We start from the raw sequence: 13,911 nt of genomic DNA, 5'->3' as shown, positions 1-13,911 counted from the left end.
TTCCACTCACCTGAAGGTACATACTCCATCATCCGGCACCGCATGCATCCTGGAATACCATAACCTGGAAAGAGGAGAAAGAAAGACAGCATTAGTAAGCGTTTACTCCCGTTTCCTCCCGAATGAAGAAAGCTACACAATTCTTACCTGGTTATTCATCTCCTGGTCAGTATCATTGCTGGAACATTACGGGCCCGGCGAGGAACATCGCAGCCTGCAAGGAGAGAAAAGACACAGGTTAGCAATATAAAAGGCGAAACAGTGCCGCGCATCGCGCATTACTCACCGGACAACATCGTGCACACTGCGCTTTCGCCTACCGGCCCATGCTCATCTTCAAACTGCATGACAACACCAAAATACCTTTCCATACCTAAAAGGAAAGAAGCAAGACATTATTATTCGAACTAAGAGGAACATAAGAACTGCATATAAAGACTGTAAAGCAGCAAACCTACGGAGTCGGAGCAGGCCTGGATTCCCACAGCGGGGCTTGCACCAGTGAAGTAACTTGGTCGCTGCTCGCCCCCCACATCTACGCGCCGCTGCCATGAGGAGCAGGATGGAGAATCCATCTTTTACAATATTAGGACCCATCTTTAACCAGAGGCCTTACCAAGGGACCGGGAGAGGGTTCGAGAGTGCAAATCATCCAACCAGGGCTAGGTAGCATCCCTCTGGATACCAGGTGAGCGTAACAGAATGCAAAGCCTCAATAATATTATCCACCTGGGCGTCATGGAGACTTCAGAGACTGACCAGATAGTTCAGTTGTTGGGACAATTACGCGCTGAAGTACATTCAGCCAGGCAAGAAACCAATGCTTTTAGGAGGGATTTGATTGTTACTAAGGATCGTACCGAAGAAATAAGTAGACAGTGGCTCCAATCACAGGTAGGACAGACCCCATTGCCTGGTTACATTCTGCCAGCACCAGTACCACCTTCTTCCACCAATCCAGTAAAAATAACCCTTCATGGGGCAGTTCCTTTAGCTCCACCTGAACGATTTACAGGGGACCCCAAGAAGTATGCAACTTTTATGAACCAGTGTCGTCTTCATTTCCTTTGCAGACCTGGGGCTTTTACTAACGACCAAGCGCGGGTTGCTTTTGTCTTGTCATATCTGAGTGGCAGTGCTGCAGATTGGTCGGTACCATTAGTAAGTCGGGATAACCCGTTGTTACATGACTTTGGGGGTTTCCAGATGGAAATGGAAAAACTCTTTGCTCGTCATACCCAAGGCCAAGCATTAGACAACAAACTTTTGTCACTCCTCAAGGAAGTCAAGGCTTGCTTACATATATAGCAACATTTAACAGACTAGTCGTTGAAGCTGGGTGGCCTGAGGAAAAAAGGACCACACTATTTCATCAGGGTCTACGAGGGGAACTAAAGGATGCCCTTGTTCAAGTGGTTAGCCCACCTAAAGACTGTGGAGAATTCATCAACCTTGTGGTGCAATTAGATCACAGATTACAAGACCGAAAAGCGGACTGGATAAGGTTAGACACTCGAGCTGTGTATGTCCGGTCAAAGGATAATGTTCCACATACATTGGAAAACATGGTAGAACCCATGCAAATTGGTGGTGTACAGCCCCCTTTAACTAAAGCTGAAAGAGACAAGAGAAGGCAACATCAATTAAGCTCATATTGCGGAAAATCAGGCCACTTCCTCAAAGAATGTCCAGTGAAACCACCAAGGAGAACTGTTGGAGCCACAGAGAAGGAAGATAATAACAAGGAGTCGGAAAACTACCAAGCCCGGCAAGCATAGAGGCCCACTTGTCGAGCGTGAAGGATGAGCCACAGACCTCACACTTTGCATTACCAGTAATTTTGATCAATCACCAACAACCTTCTTGGATGCATGCTGTCGCAGAATACATAGATAGCGGAGCAGTTGGGAATTATGTAGACCAAGATCTGGCAGCAGAGATGGGGCTTCCCTTATACTCTAAGTCGACAACTGAAAAAGTTACTACTGTTGATGGGACAGAAATAGCTTCCGGACCAGTAATCCAATGCACAGCAGCACTAACCCTACTGTGCCAGGATGGACACCGAGAATCTATTACATTCGATCTCATCAAAGCTCCTCAGTTTCGACTAATCTTAGGGATGTCATGGTTGGTAGCTCACAACCCTCTAATAGATTGGCGTGCCAAGAAGTTGGCCTTTTCCGATGACTGTGCTCGCACCTGTTATTACCAAGAAAAGGGGAAAACAGACTTATGTACATCTGCTACTCCCAGTACTGCGGCGATTGTACTAGGTGTGCGCAAATTCCTTGTGGTCGAATCTATGCACTTACTGAACCAGAAAACCTCCATTTGAAATCTTATCTTGATCAGTACCTGGCAAATGGATTTATCTGGCCATCTAAATCACCGGCAGCCAGTCCCTTATTCTTCGTACCAAAGAAGGAAGGAGATTTGAGGACTTGCATCGACTATCGCGCATTAAACCAGATCACAGTAAAAAAACGTTATCCACTGCCCCTTATTCCTGAATTATTGGATCAAGTCAAAGACGTCCAAATCTATACCAAACTGGACCTTAGGGGGGCGTACCATCTTGTTCGAGTGAAGAAAGGAGACGAATGGAAAACCGCTTTTCATACCATATACGGCCTGTATGAATACCAGGTAATGCCTTTTGGACTTTTCAATGCCCCTGCTGCAATCCAGTACTTTATGAATGATGTTTTGCGAGAGTTATTCAACGTTTGCGCCCTGTTTTACATTGATGACATCTTGGTGTATTCTGCTACAAAAGAAGACTATGTCAGGCATGTCTGCTCCGTCCTTACTAAACTCTGCCAACATAAACTGTCTGCAAAACTTGAAAAATGCTCTTTTTATGTCACCGAAGTGGAGTTCCTTGGATTTATCCTCACACCAAAAGGTATCAGAATGGATAGGCACAAGGTAGACGCCATTCTTAACTGGCCGTCACCAACTTCATTTAAAGGAATCCAGAGTATTTTGGGCTTCGCAAACTTTTTGCGCCGATTCAACCCAGATTTTTCCCAAATAGTGAATCCAATTGCATCACTATTGAGAAAAAAACAGACCAAAGAAGCAGAGAAGGCCTTTCAAGAACTTGAGAAAAAATTCACTTCTGCTCCAGTTCTACGGCATCCTCGCCCAGCCCTCCCTTATATAGTTGAAACAGATGCCTCTAGCATGTCTATGGGAGCTGTTCTCTCACAAAGGGACCCAGGAACTGGCCAGTTACACCCTGTGGCCTTCTGGTCACGAAAATGTTCACCTCCCGAACTCAAGTATGCTATCACAGATAAAGAACTCTTGGCAATAAAATCAGCTTTCAAGGCATGGCGGCACTGTCTCCTTGGTGCTAGACATACTGTCACGGTCATAACTGATCATCGAAACCTGCAATACCTAAAAACAGCAAAGGCTCAATCATCCCATCAACTGCGGTGGGCTCTTTTCTTTGCTGAATTATACTATGTGATCACCTACCGGCCAGGAGTCCAAAACGGAAAGGCTGACGCCTTGTCCCGCATGCGTGTTGATGAAAAGGTATACATAACTCCAGATCCAGTAGCCATCATTCCAGAAGACAAACTCCTGGGTCTTGTGACAACATTGACACAGGGTGAACTCCAAAACAAGATCCAACTCTTAATGGATCCCACTTTCTCACAAGAGTGAAGTAACTTGGTCGCTGCTCGCCCCCCCCACATCTACGTGCCCCTGCCACGAGGAGCAGGATGGAGAATCTATCTTTTACAATATTAAGACCCATGTTTAACCATCAGCCTTACCAAGCGACCGGGAGAGGGTTTGAGAGTGCAAATCATCCAACCAGGGCTGGGTGGCATCCCCGTGGATACCAGGTGAGCGTAACAGGAATTAATTGATTTAACTTTAATTAAATTTGCTAAGGGTCTACACAGTTTCACCCCCTCGCCCACAATTTTATGGAAAGGATTAAGGCAGGCACTTCCCCACACAATTCAATTTTAATGGATAGTGGGTTTTCTATGGGCAATTCATTTGAAGTATATTTAATACAATGTGCCAAGGCTCTCCCCAGTTCCACCCCCTTCCTGCTATGCAAGATGGGAATTAAGGCTGGCAGATTCCCCCTACCACACCTTTGTTGGCATTTGGATTAATATACTTACATGGGAGAACTTGGTTATGGGGCATTCAGGGAAACAGCATGGCTCCTCTGAGGACAGCACAGATCTGGTCAAAGGAGTCAGTCTAGGATATTCCCCAGCAACCCAGTCCTCCTCTGGCTCCTCAAATGGCAGGCCGAGCTAGCTTCTAGGTTTCCCAGTTTCTGTCTCCCATGCAAGGCGTAAGGCCTTTCCAGGTAACCAGCTCTTCTCCTGGCAAGGTTTACCCTGATGCCCTGGGTAACTCTCCTTGCTTCTCTGCTAGTTGTTCCTTGCAAGAGTCCAGAAGTAGACAACCTCCAGGAATAGAGTGGAAAAGTCAAGCACAAATCAGATTGATAACTGATCTCTTGTAGTGCTGGTGACACTCCATTATTATCATAATTTCCACGATACGGATTGGCTAGCTCTCTGCCGCCTCGCAAATATGCCCACTGCCTGCTGATAGGACCAAGAGTTGGGAGGTGTGGATGATGGAGGCTGAGGGAGGAGAAAGATTCATCATCCCAAAATGACAAGTGGGTTTAACTTTTAGTGTTCCTAAAAATCTCACAACATGGCAGCTACCCTAATTTTTCAGAGAACTGCAGGCACATATATATATTTGGGTTCTGTATTTTATGGTGAGTAAGAAAATACTAATCTTATTTCAGCACGCCCTTCCTGGGAAGAGTTACCATTTATTTTTGATTTGCTCCTCAGCCAAAACAGTAAAAAATCGGACACTTCAAGATTCAATTATCAATTTCCCCCTCCAGCCCCACACCAACTTTCCATTTCCTTTCCATAAGAAGGCTGGAATCATAGTTTTCTTCATACCTCACATTGTATACATCACACAGATTTACGTGGTACCGACGGTCTTCTTATCCCCTATAATATGAGTCTGGGATGTCCTCAATGGGAAACACAATGTTCTTTTTATTAAGGAAAAAGTAATCCTATGTTAATCAGCCAATGATTTACATGTGCTCCTTCATTTCAAAATACATCCCACCTTTTCTAAGGTTTCATTTCACTTCTGTCAAATGACAAAAATATCTGTTAATCAGCAGGGCCTGTTTTTATTACAGGGTTTGAAGATCCATTAATGGCTCTGCAGGCCATTTCTTGTGGAAGAGTCAGCACTGAAAAGGTTGTTTCTGTTGGCCACAAATGCATACTTAATGGGGAGGCCTGAACTTAAAGGTAATTTCTGCTGGCCGGCTTTTCTACCCCTCCACAATTGTGTTCTAATTCTCTGTAATTCTTAGCATTTAGCTGAACAGCAGCCCTTTTTCCTCCTAGAGGGCCTCAGCCCTAACGTCTGGAGGTCACAGTTCCCGATACACAGCAGTCAAATGGGGGGGAGCAGCAGCAGCCAGTTACATGCATAATTCTGAGAAAAATAGCATTTTAAATTGAAAAGATATGTTTACATGTAACATTTTACATTGCCTATGGAGCTTCTGTCCATAGGTTAATATATTTCTTTAATCTGCTGGTTTAAAAGACATGTGTTTTCCTCTTAACCTTTCCACATATAGGCTATTATTTAACATGGGGAACCAGTGTTCCTTTTTAAAACAAAGTAGGCATTTCCATTTAAATCTCAGTTTATTTGTGGATGGTAAGAGTCTTTCTCCGTGCCAAATGAAATATGTCACTTGCCTTCACTTTTTAAATGTTAGGCACAAGTCCTCCTCTTTATTTTCCAATGGCACAGCATTTCAATGTATCTTTTCCAATGTGTACTGCTGCAGTTTTGAATCTGTCAAAAGTTGCCTTTTCCCATTCATTGGGCATATCCAGCAGTTTTAAGCTCTCAGGTAGATTCCCTTTCACTTGAGCGCTTGCCCATTTTAGTAGAGTGGAAATAGGCTTATTTCTTTTAACTTCACTGAGCCTTATGTTGGAAATCATTGTTTTGTGCTTGCTTTTATATTTGACGCTACATTATCCAGCTTCACTCTCACAATAGGGGCGTAGCATGGCCTCTCAGTCTCTGTCACTCTGGGGCTGTATTTTCACCCCGCACCTGATAATTATCTCCTCCGAATGATATAAATTCTTAAATCATACTCCTATAGTCACCATTACCCTTTTCTTCCTCAATTCTTGTCAGTCCTGTAAGTTCTTAGTATGAGCATTGTTCCCAATTTCGTGCTAGTTCGAATAAATCTTATTAAGGTGTTTTGTGCGGGTTCGGACACCTCAGCGTGCACCTAACCTTAATCTGTGTGAGTCAAGTTGATGGAAGACCGATATGCACATGCACATTGACCTCGGAGCTCTTGTGGTCCGTTGATTAATGCCATCAACCCTTTTCTCATGTTCTGACCCCACACATTATGGGCATAGGGTCATATGCTGTCAAAAAGGTGTTGTTATTTTTAGCAGAGCCACATGGGTTTTTGGTCCTAAAAATATTCCTGACCCCTAGCACTGAACTGCAGTGTGTCATAATTAATTATAGCTGATCAAAAAATCTTAAATTGACCATTTTCTTTCTCCATTTAAGTTTGCATTTGTGAGTTTACTGATACAAATGTACCCTAGAAAGGAGTACCTTTGCTACTTTCTGTACAAATGCTGCTCAGGTGTCGTATATTTTCAGGGCCGAGCAGAGGCGTCATTTAGGTGTTGCATAGGTCGCAGCTGCGACCTCTGAGGTCTCCCTTGCGACCTCTGTGGTCTCCCTTGCGACCTCTAAAAAATGTGTTTTTTGTAATGAAAGCTCCAGGGCTGTGGCCAGCACCATGTGGCTCTTTACTTCCGGAGTGGCTGACTTTCTTGTTCAGGCCCCTTAAAAAAAATAAGAAAAATAAGAACAGGAGTGCCACAAGTCTAACACTTTCAGCACTAACCGTAAATAAGAAAGTATAGGAATACCAAATAATGTGTCTTTTTGGAATTCTATACAATAATTGCTAGACTCATTAAAGGTTTATTTCAGGCACACTTCAGGGGGTGAGTTACTGATTTAGTCTGTTCTTAAACGCCTCAACTCAGCCTGTCATCCTTCTGAGGTCGATAAATGAGTACCAACACAGGTTGGGTGATATTGGGTGTATGTTTTTTTCTATATAAAGCACTTATGCGTAAGTGCTATATAATAACACATCATTATCATTTGGTCAAGGACATCTGCTTGCATTCACAGTAATTTGGTAATATGGGCCCATACACACTGATCTTAACGATAGATATGACGATCCATTCTTGTGTGAAATGTACATCACATTATAGTGATATTGTAACCTTATTTTTCGTAGTGTACAATGCTATGTGATGCCACTTCCTGTTTTGTGAACGGGTGAAAGGTCGTGTTCCATCGCTTCCCGCGATATCACTTCGGGATGGGGTCAAATGACATCACTTCCTTTGATGTCATCAGGGATCAAGGATCGTGTGATGTCACTTCCGCAACCACTGGCATTTTGGTGAAATGACGTCCCTGGGGCCGAGGTGCACTTTGAAAGTAGCCCCCTTCCACATTGAATGTTTTATTGCGGCAGCGATTACGGCCGTAATGCTTCTGTTCTGTTGTTGTTTAATTCTGCATGTGATATGTCAACTTTTGAGTTTTCAAACGTGCACCCTTACAATGCCTCGGTAACATGATCTTGAGCTTTTCATGTACATTTTCTTAACCCAAAAAGATTTTTTATTTTTTCCCTTTTTTGAGTGTTATTGTCCGCATAAGCCCACAGTTCCCATTACGACAAATCTGCCTTTGTCCCATGTCAAATGCTACTCTGTAAAAAGAAAAAAAGAAAAACTGTATCAACCATGACTTGGGGCCTCATTACACAGATGGCGGTAAGGGATTACTGGTAATCCCTTACCACCTCACTACGAGGTCCTTTTGTGGGTCCCTACCTTAACGGCTGGTTTTACCAGCCGTTAAGTACGGGACCCGCAAAGGGACTCTGAAGGTAATTACGGTACCGCAATTTGCGGTACCGTAATTACCGCCTTCCCCATTTCCATTGAGCCCTATGGGGGCAAAAATGGGAATGGGGAAGTGCCATGGTGAATGGGGAATTACCGCCCCCGCACACCTTGGAATAGGGCGGTAATTCCGCCATTCACCATGGCGGACTCGGTAAAATACCGGCGGCAACCATGGCGCTAATAGCGCCATGGTTACCGCCTTCCATGTAATGAGGCCCTTGGAGTTGGAACTCAGGTTTGGTAAACGGTGGCTGTGACGTTGTGGAGCATGCCTCGCAGACTCTCCTTCATCGTGATCTTGAGCCGGGCATAAACCAGGAAGTCCTTCCTGTAGGGACTTCCTTCTAATGCCTTTGTGTTGTGCTTGGTTGCCTAGGAGACCGGGGCTCAAGAGGACGAGCGAGAAAGTGACGGTTGCAGCTGGGCATATTGAGCCGAGCGGGGATTGAACAGCGGAGCGGCCGAAGAGTAGCTGTATGAGCGAAAGACTTTCTGAGCAGCAGAGAAGAAGCTGAGTGAGGCGAAGAACGTTGACGGGTTCCTGCCGTCGCCTTGCTAAGAGGTGCTGCGGGAAGGAGGAAAGCAGAGAACAAACATTGGCGATCGTTGTTGCGAACTCCCGGCACAAACGAAGGTCCTATACTGGGGCTTGTGACGCCCGATTGTACAACAAAAAGCCTGAAGGTAAAGCGAAGCTGTAAAAAGTAATGAGCTGATTCATGACGTCTAGTGGGCTAGAAACGCTATGCTGTCACTAGAGGGCGGCCTTGATGAACTGTCCTACGAACGCCTGTTTACCGTGAATGAAGAGGGATGTGTGAAGGGTCCGAGGCGAATGTTGTCGCCGTGATAATTTGTTGAACTCGGCGCCGTTGCGCACCCATATGGAAATTAGCGCCGTTGCGCTTGCTTAACGAACTCAGCGCCGTTGCGCTTTTCTTAATGAACTCAGCGCCGTTGCGCTTACAAATGGTTGATGTTTCTCAGGGAAGACGAGTGTTGTCAGAGCAGAGGATAGAAGCGGAAGCCCCGTGGCCCCACGTCCTATTCAGCCGAATGCTGAAGAGCTACCGGAGAAAGTATGAACTCTGATGTAATATGGGGCTAACATTGTGAAGAAAGAAAGCATAAACACTAGAAGTGCAACTCGATAAGATAGATTAGTAGTCGTTGAGAAACTCCAACCTGATACACCGTCCTGCCATCATATAAAACTGTTAATGTACAGGAGGTTAAGGAACAAAAGAGTAGAGTAAGGCTACTAAGATTAAAGCTACAGGAAGAGATGAGAAAGAAGAAATAGAGGAAAAGGCAGTGCAGGAGAGCAGGAGAGACAACTTTAGAGACTGATAAAAGCAACAGCACAGACAGGAAAAGCATCTCCGAACAAGCAAAGACTCTAAAGAACCTTATTGACTCTTACCTGAACTTACCTTCAAGTCACATCCTGGTGCTGAAGCCGGAAGAAGCAGAGAAAAGACGTATCCTTTTTCCAACAACCTAAAAGAGAAAGTGTTGATGTTAATAAAAGAATTGGGTTCTCGTTGTTATCCATACAAAGTTTACACTGACTCAGAGTTTTATTCATAACATTCAGCTGCATTGTTACAGTGGCCTTGAGGAAAGGAAAGGACAGAACATGCAAAGCTAGGCACTTGGCCATTTCTGGACGGTGCTGTCATGGATATAAAAGTTAATAATGTCTGTGATTAAATTAATCTGAATTCGGCCAAGTCTCACTCAAAAGCAATTAATTTATTTCCGATGCAATTATCACACACACACACACACGTTGTTAGTATGCAGGAAATATATAGTCTTCCAACAGCTTGTGAGAACTAAAGAACTGCCTGAGCGTGCATAAAGCATAGAAAATGAGTTGCACTATTGCCACACTCCTTACAGTGCCAAACGTTCCATACAAGCGTTCCGTAGCGCAGGTTTTTAACTAACCTCAAAGTGACTTTGCACAGCAAAAAGACACTTTGCACTGTTCCATTTGCCCCAGTGAAAAGTACTTTGCACTGTGCAAAATATTCCATGTATCAGGCCTCCATGTTAGTCTTAGGAGTGCACGGTGGTGGCGCAAGTTATGGTTGTTTAGCTTACCATAACTGGCGGATTTCAGGGGTTTTTCGGTTTTACTTGTAACCATAACGTCCCTATGTTGTAAAATGTTCTGTTTTCTAGAAAAAATAGAACCTGCAGCAACACTGATAGCCCGATTGTGAGGTGAATGCAAAAAAAGAAAAGTGTTCTTCCATGGAGGAACAACCGTTTTCTTAAAAGCACCATATTCTATTATAATGTGGTGGCGTCAACTTTTGCGCGTGCCTGATCACGGCGTGACAAAATCCCTAGCAACTGTCGCTAATGCAGTGCAGGCACTGCAGGGAGGTACTCTTTGCAAAGCCCTGGTTTTGCATGTAAAAATAAAGGCTTTCAAATATGGCATCTGTGAGGTGCATTAACATCTACAGCTCAGTTTCTCTTTTATAATCAAGCCATTTCTCAGACTGCAGCACATCTTTTCTGATATACTGAAGGGTCAAGGACACTTTCGTGATTCAGAAAAGTGTCCGACTTTTTAGAAATACTTGTAGTGACCCTTGTGCACGCAGTGCCCTGACAGTGATAGATTTTTAGCAGCTTTTGCTCGTGAAAAGCACGACAGCTCCCGCCCAATACTTCCAACCATCTCCGAATGGCGGTGCTCGAAACTGGAGGGGAGAATGTCGTTTTTTTACATTACATATCTCTCAAGCTCAAAATCAGACCTCTGTGAGGTTCTGGAAAAAAACGGCAATGGATGCCCCAGTCCCACACTTTAGATTGACAGGTTCACTTGCTCCCTGCAAGATGGGATCACAGCTACACGGCAACATACATGAAAGGGAATGCCAGTTAGGTTGCCAAGGGTTTACTTGCAGTGTAACTCAGAGGCACTGCCCTTCGGTAACAATATTTCAGATGAAGTCATTGTTGTGTTGAGAAATGTCCCGTTCCTTAGACCAACGTTAGGGCCTAATTCACAGAAGCGTTTTATAATGTCAAAACCCCATTGGAAAACGCTGTGTAAATAAGGGCCATAATCTGCACAAACACCCGAACACAGGGATGCTCTTCTGTCGAAAAGGAACATTTTTGGATCAATAAACTAATTATTACAAATGTGGGCTTTTTATACAAATGTATTTCTCTTAAAATGTTGCATATAATCACAAACAAAGGCATATACCTTTACATGTGATGCCCCTTTACAAAATAAGTGCATACCAATGCAATACCACTGTGAGAAAACAAGAAACTATGAAGGGGTCTCACTGGCAGTCATCTTAAACTCAAAAGGGGATAACACAAGGAGATCAAGTGAGAGATAGTGAGGGCACCTACTCTTTGCCCATTTGATGTGAGGAAGGAATGAGTTGTCAGTGTGATGGGAGTGTGCTTATGGTATTGGTGCTGCGTTACATTACTATCATAATGGTAGTCTAAATAGGTGGCATATGCCTTGCACATTTTGAACTGGGCTGACCGGTTACATTCAGTAGTAGAATGTGAGGCGTTAGCCTGCTGGTGGACAGTGGTCACCAGCATGAATCAATTGTACAGGCACCGCTTGTGAAACACTATATGGAACTAGGTCATACCTATTCAGATATCCAATGGGTGTTCCTAAAAAAGGTTAGAGGACCCTCACAAGAAGCTATTAGCAAAAAACCTCTGATTTTAGAACATACATTAATGTTTTTGACAAAAAGCCATGTGTGTGGATTAAATGATTATGTGGAAACGCATAATGTGACTTAAGATTGTGCAGAGAGCTTTTTAGTTCCTTTGGTCACGTTAGGAATCTTGTATCTAGTGAAACGCAGCATTATTATTTTGCAATAAGGCGTTGACATTCTTGTAACAATCAATATCATTTTTGTGGATGATTCAATTCTTTCCACATTGATTGTTAGGTGTAGGTACAGAAAAGCAGCCTGTAGCCCATGCAATATGACATAGCGGGATCTATCCTTATCCCTCCCCTTGTTTATTCAAAATGGTAACTCCAAGATGGAGGATGGAACGGACAAAAATATTCTAGAACCAGATGGGTAGGTGATTTAATATAGTGACATGGTCACATAGCGCTACTATTAGATCTTTATGGGCAGCCATGTCGTTTTGGTTTTAGCACTCACACAAAAAAGTGAATGGGAGAGATTTCTAGGGGAAGACGCTCCTTGCAATAAGTGAGTAAACAAACATGGAGGTTTCACTCCACACAGGCTGTGGGATTCTATGGGAAGGGACCACATGGTTTCCTTCTTTTTCCCTTTTCTCCATCTGGCGCTTGGTATTAAGTCACTGTGAGAGTGGGGATATAGAGGGATATATCCTTCCAACTGCCTGAACGAGTTCCCATTACCAAAGAGCGGGATAAGGTAAACTGTGGGAGTTTTCCTACACTAATGCAAACTGTAAGAGTGTATAGTTAGAAATAAGAGATTGTTTTACTGGGTAGTGGTTTAAGCATGGTTGTTTCCTGTTTTTACAGAATAGTGAGAGGGTGGAAAAGTGGATGCACTAAAAGTGAATTTAGAAGTGTGAACTACACTAAAGGTTGTGGGTAAAAGTAGGATAGAAACACTGGTGGGTGAGCCCTGGCTCTCAAAATCTATTGTTCCAAATTTGTATAACCTCAACCGTGGCATCACCAACACCTGGAAGCTCTATCCAAGTATTCCATACAGAAGTAGGTGAGTTAGTGTGGTTTGGCGAGTCACAGAGGCAAACAAAATGCATAATGTTCACAGAGAAAATTGTGATGATTAACAAATGAGTATATAAATTCATCAGATGAAAAGCTCAGTTTTCTCAATTGTATGATTTATTCAAAACCATGTGGTATTGACAGTCAAAAGGCATGGATATCAAACAAAAAGGCATGTGGCAATACCTAAATTCTTCCAATGGGAGGAGATGTAAAATGCCAGGAAGACTCATGCCAGGCTTTGTACTGAGATGCTGAAGGCAAATCCATAGCTATAAAATATCTTGCTGGCTTCATGGTTGATAACATCTGAGTAATAATAGGCAATTGGTGATGACCCACCCACAAACATGAATTCAAGTCACTTACATTTATGCACATCCATATCAGACTATTAGTTTTCAAATAACGACCACAGGAGCCAACCACTTTGAGTTCTTTATATGATCAATATGGCTTTGTGGCTTTATGGCATTAATGTTTTAGCTTTTGAACCCTTTATGTATATTATTATGCATTCTGGATTTTGGGCAAAACTGAACAAACAATAAAACACGCCTTTGTTCTTGTTTAGGAAGTTTTGTGGTTGAGCTGCCTCATGCCCCGGACTGGGATTGTGGGTGAGGGCCTCTTAACATCCATTAGGTGACCGGCAGGCTTTAGCCGGCCCCCTTGCCAAACGCCCATTGCATTGCTTGGAACTCATCCTTCTCTCCATTTCAGAACACAAGGTCATCTATCTCTTGACCTCGCCGCTTGATTTCTCTCATCTTGTGGTCGGCTCATGCTGCTGCTGGCTTCCTCTTGCTAAGGTGGGTGCACTGTGAGTCCACCGCACCTCCATCAAAGTTGCTGATGCAATTTAAACGTGAATGGCAATTACTTTATAAAAGCTGAAAAAGTGTTTGAATTTTGTAAATGTTGCCACGCATGATCGCGCCGCATGGCAGTGGTTATGTTCACTATAGCTGCCTGTTTGCCTCAACGGCTCATCCAATTGGCATTTGTGTGCCTGCATTATGAATTTTGGAATTGCTTCCTGCAAGATGGCTAACACCT

This window comes from Ambystoma mexicanum, chromosome 4p (genome assembly GCF_040938575.1).
Source record: "Ambystoma mexicanum isolate Mex_15411 chromosome 4p, UKY_AmexF1_1, whole genome shotgun sequence".
NCBI lineage: Eukaryota > Metazoa > Chordata > Amphibia > Caudata > Ambystomatidae > Ambystoma > Ambystoma mexicanum.
This window is presented reverse-complemented; position numbering follows the sequence as displayed.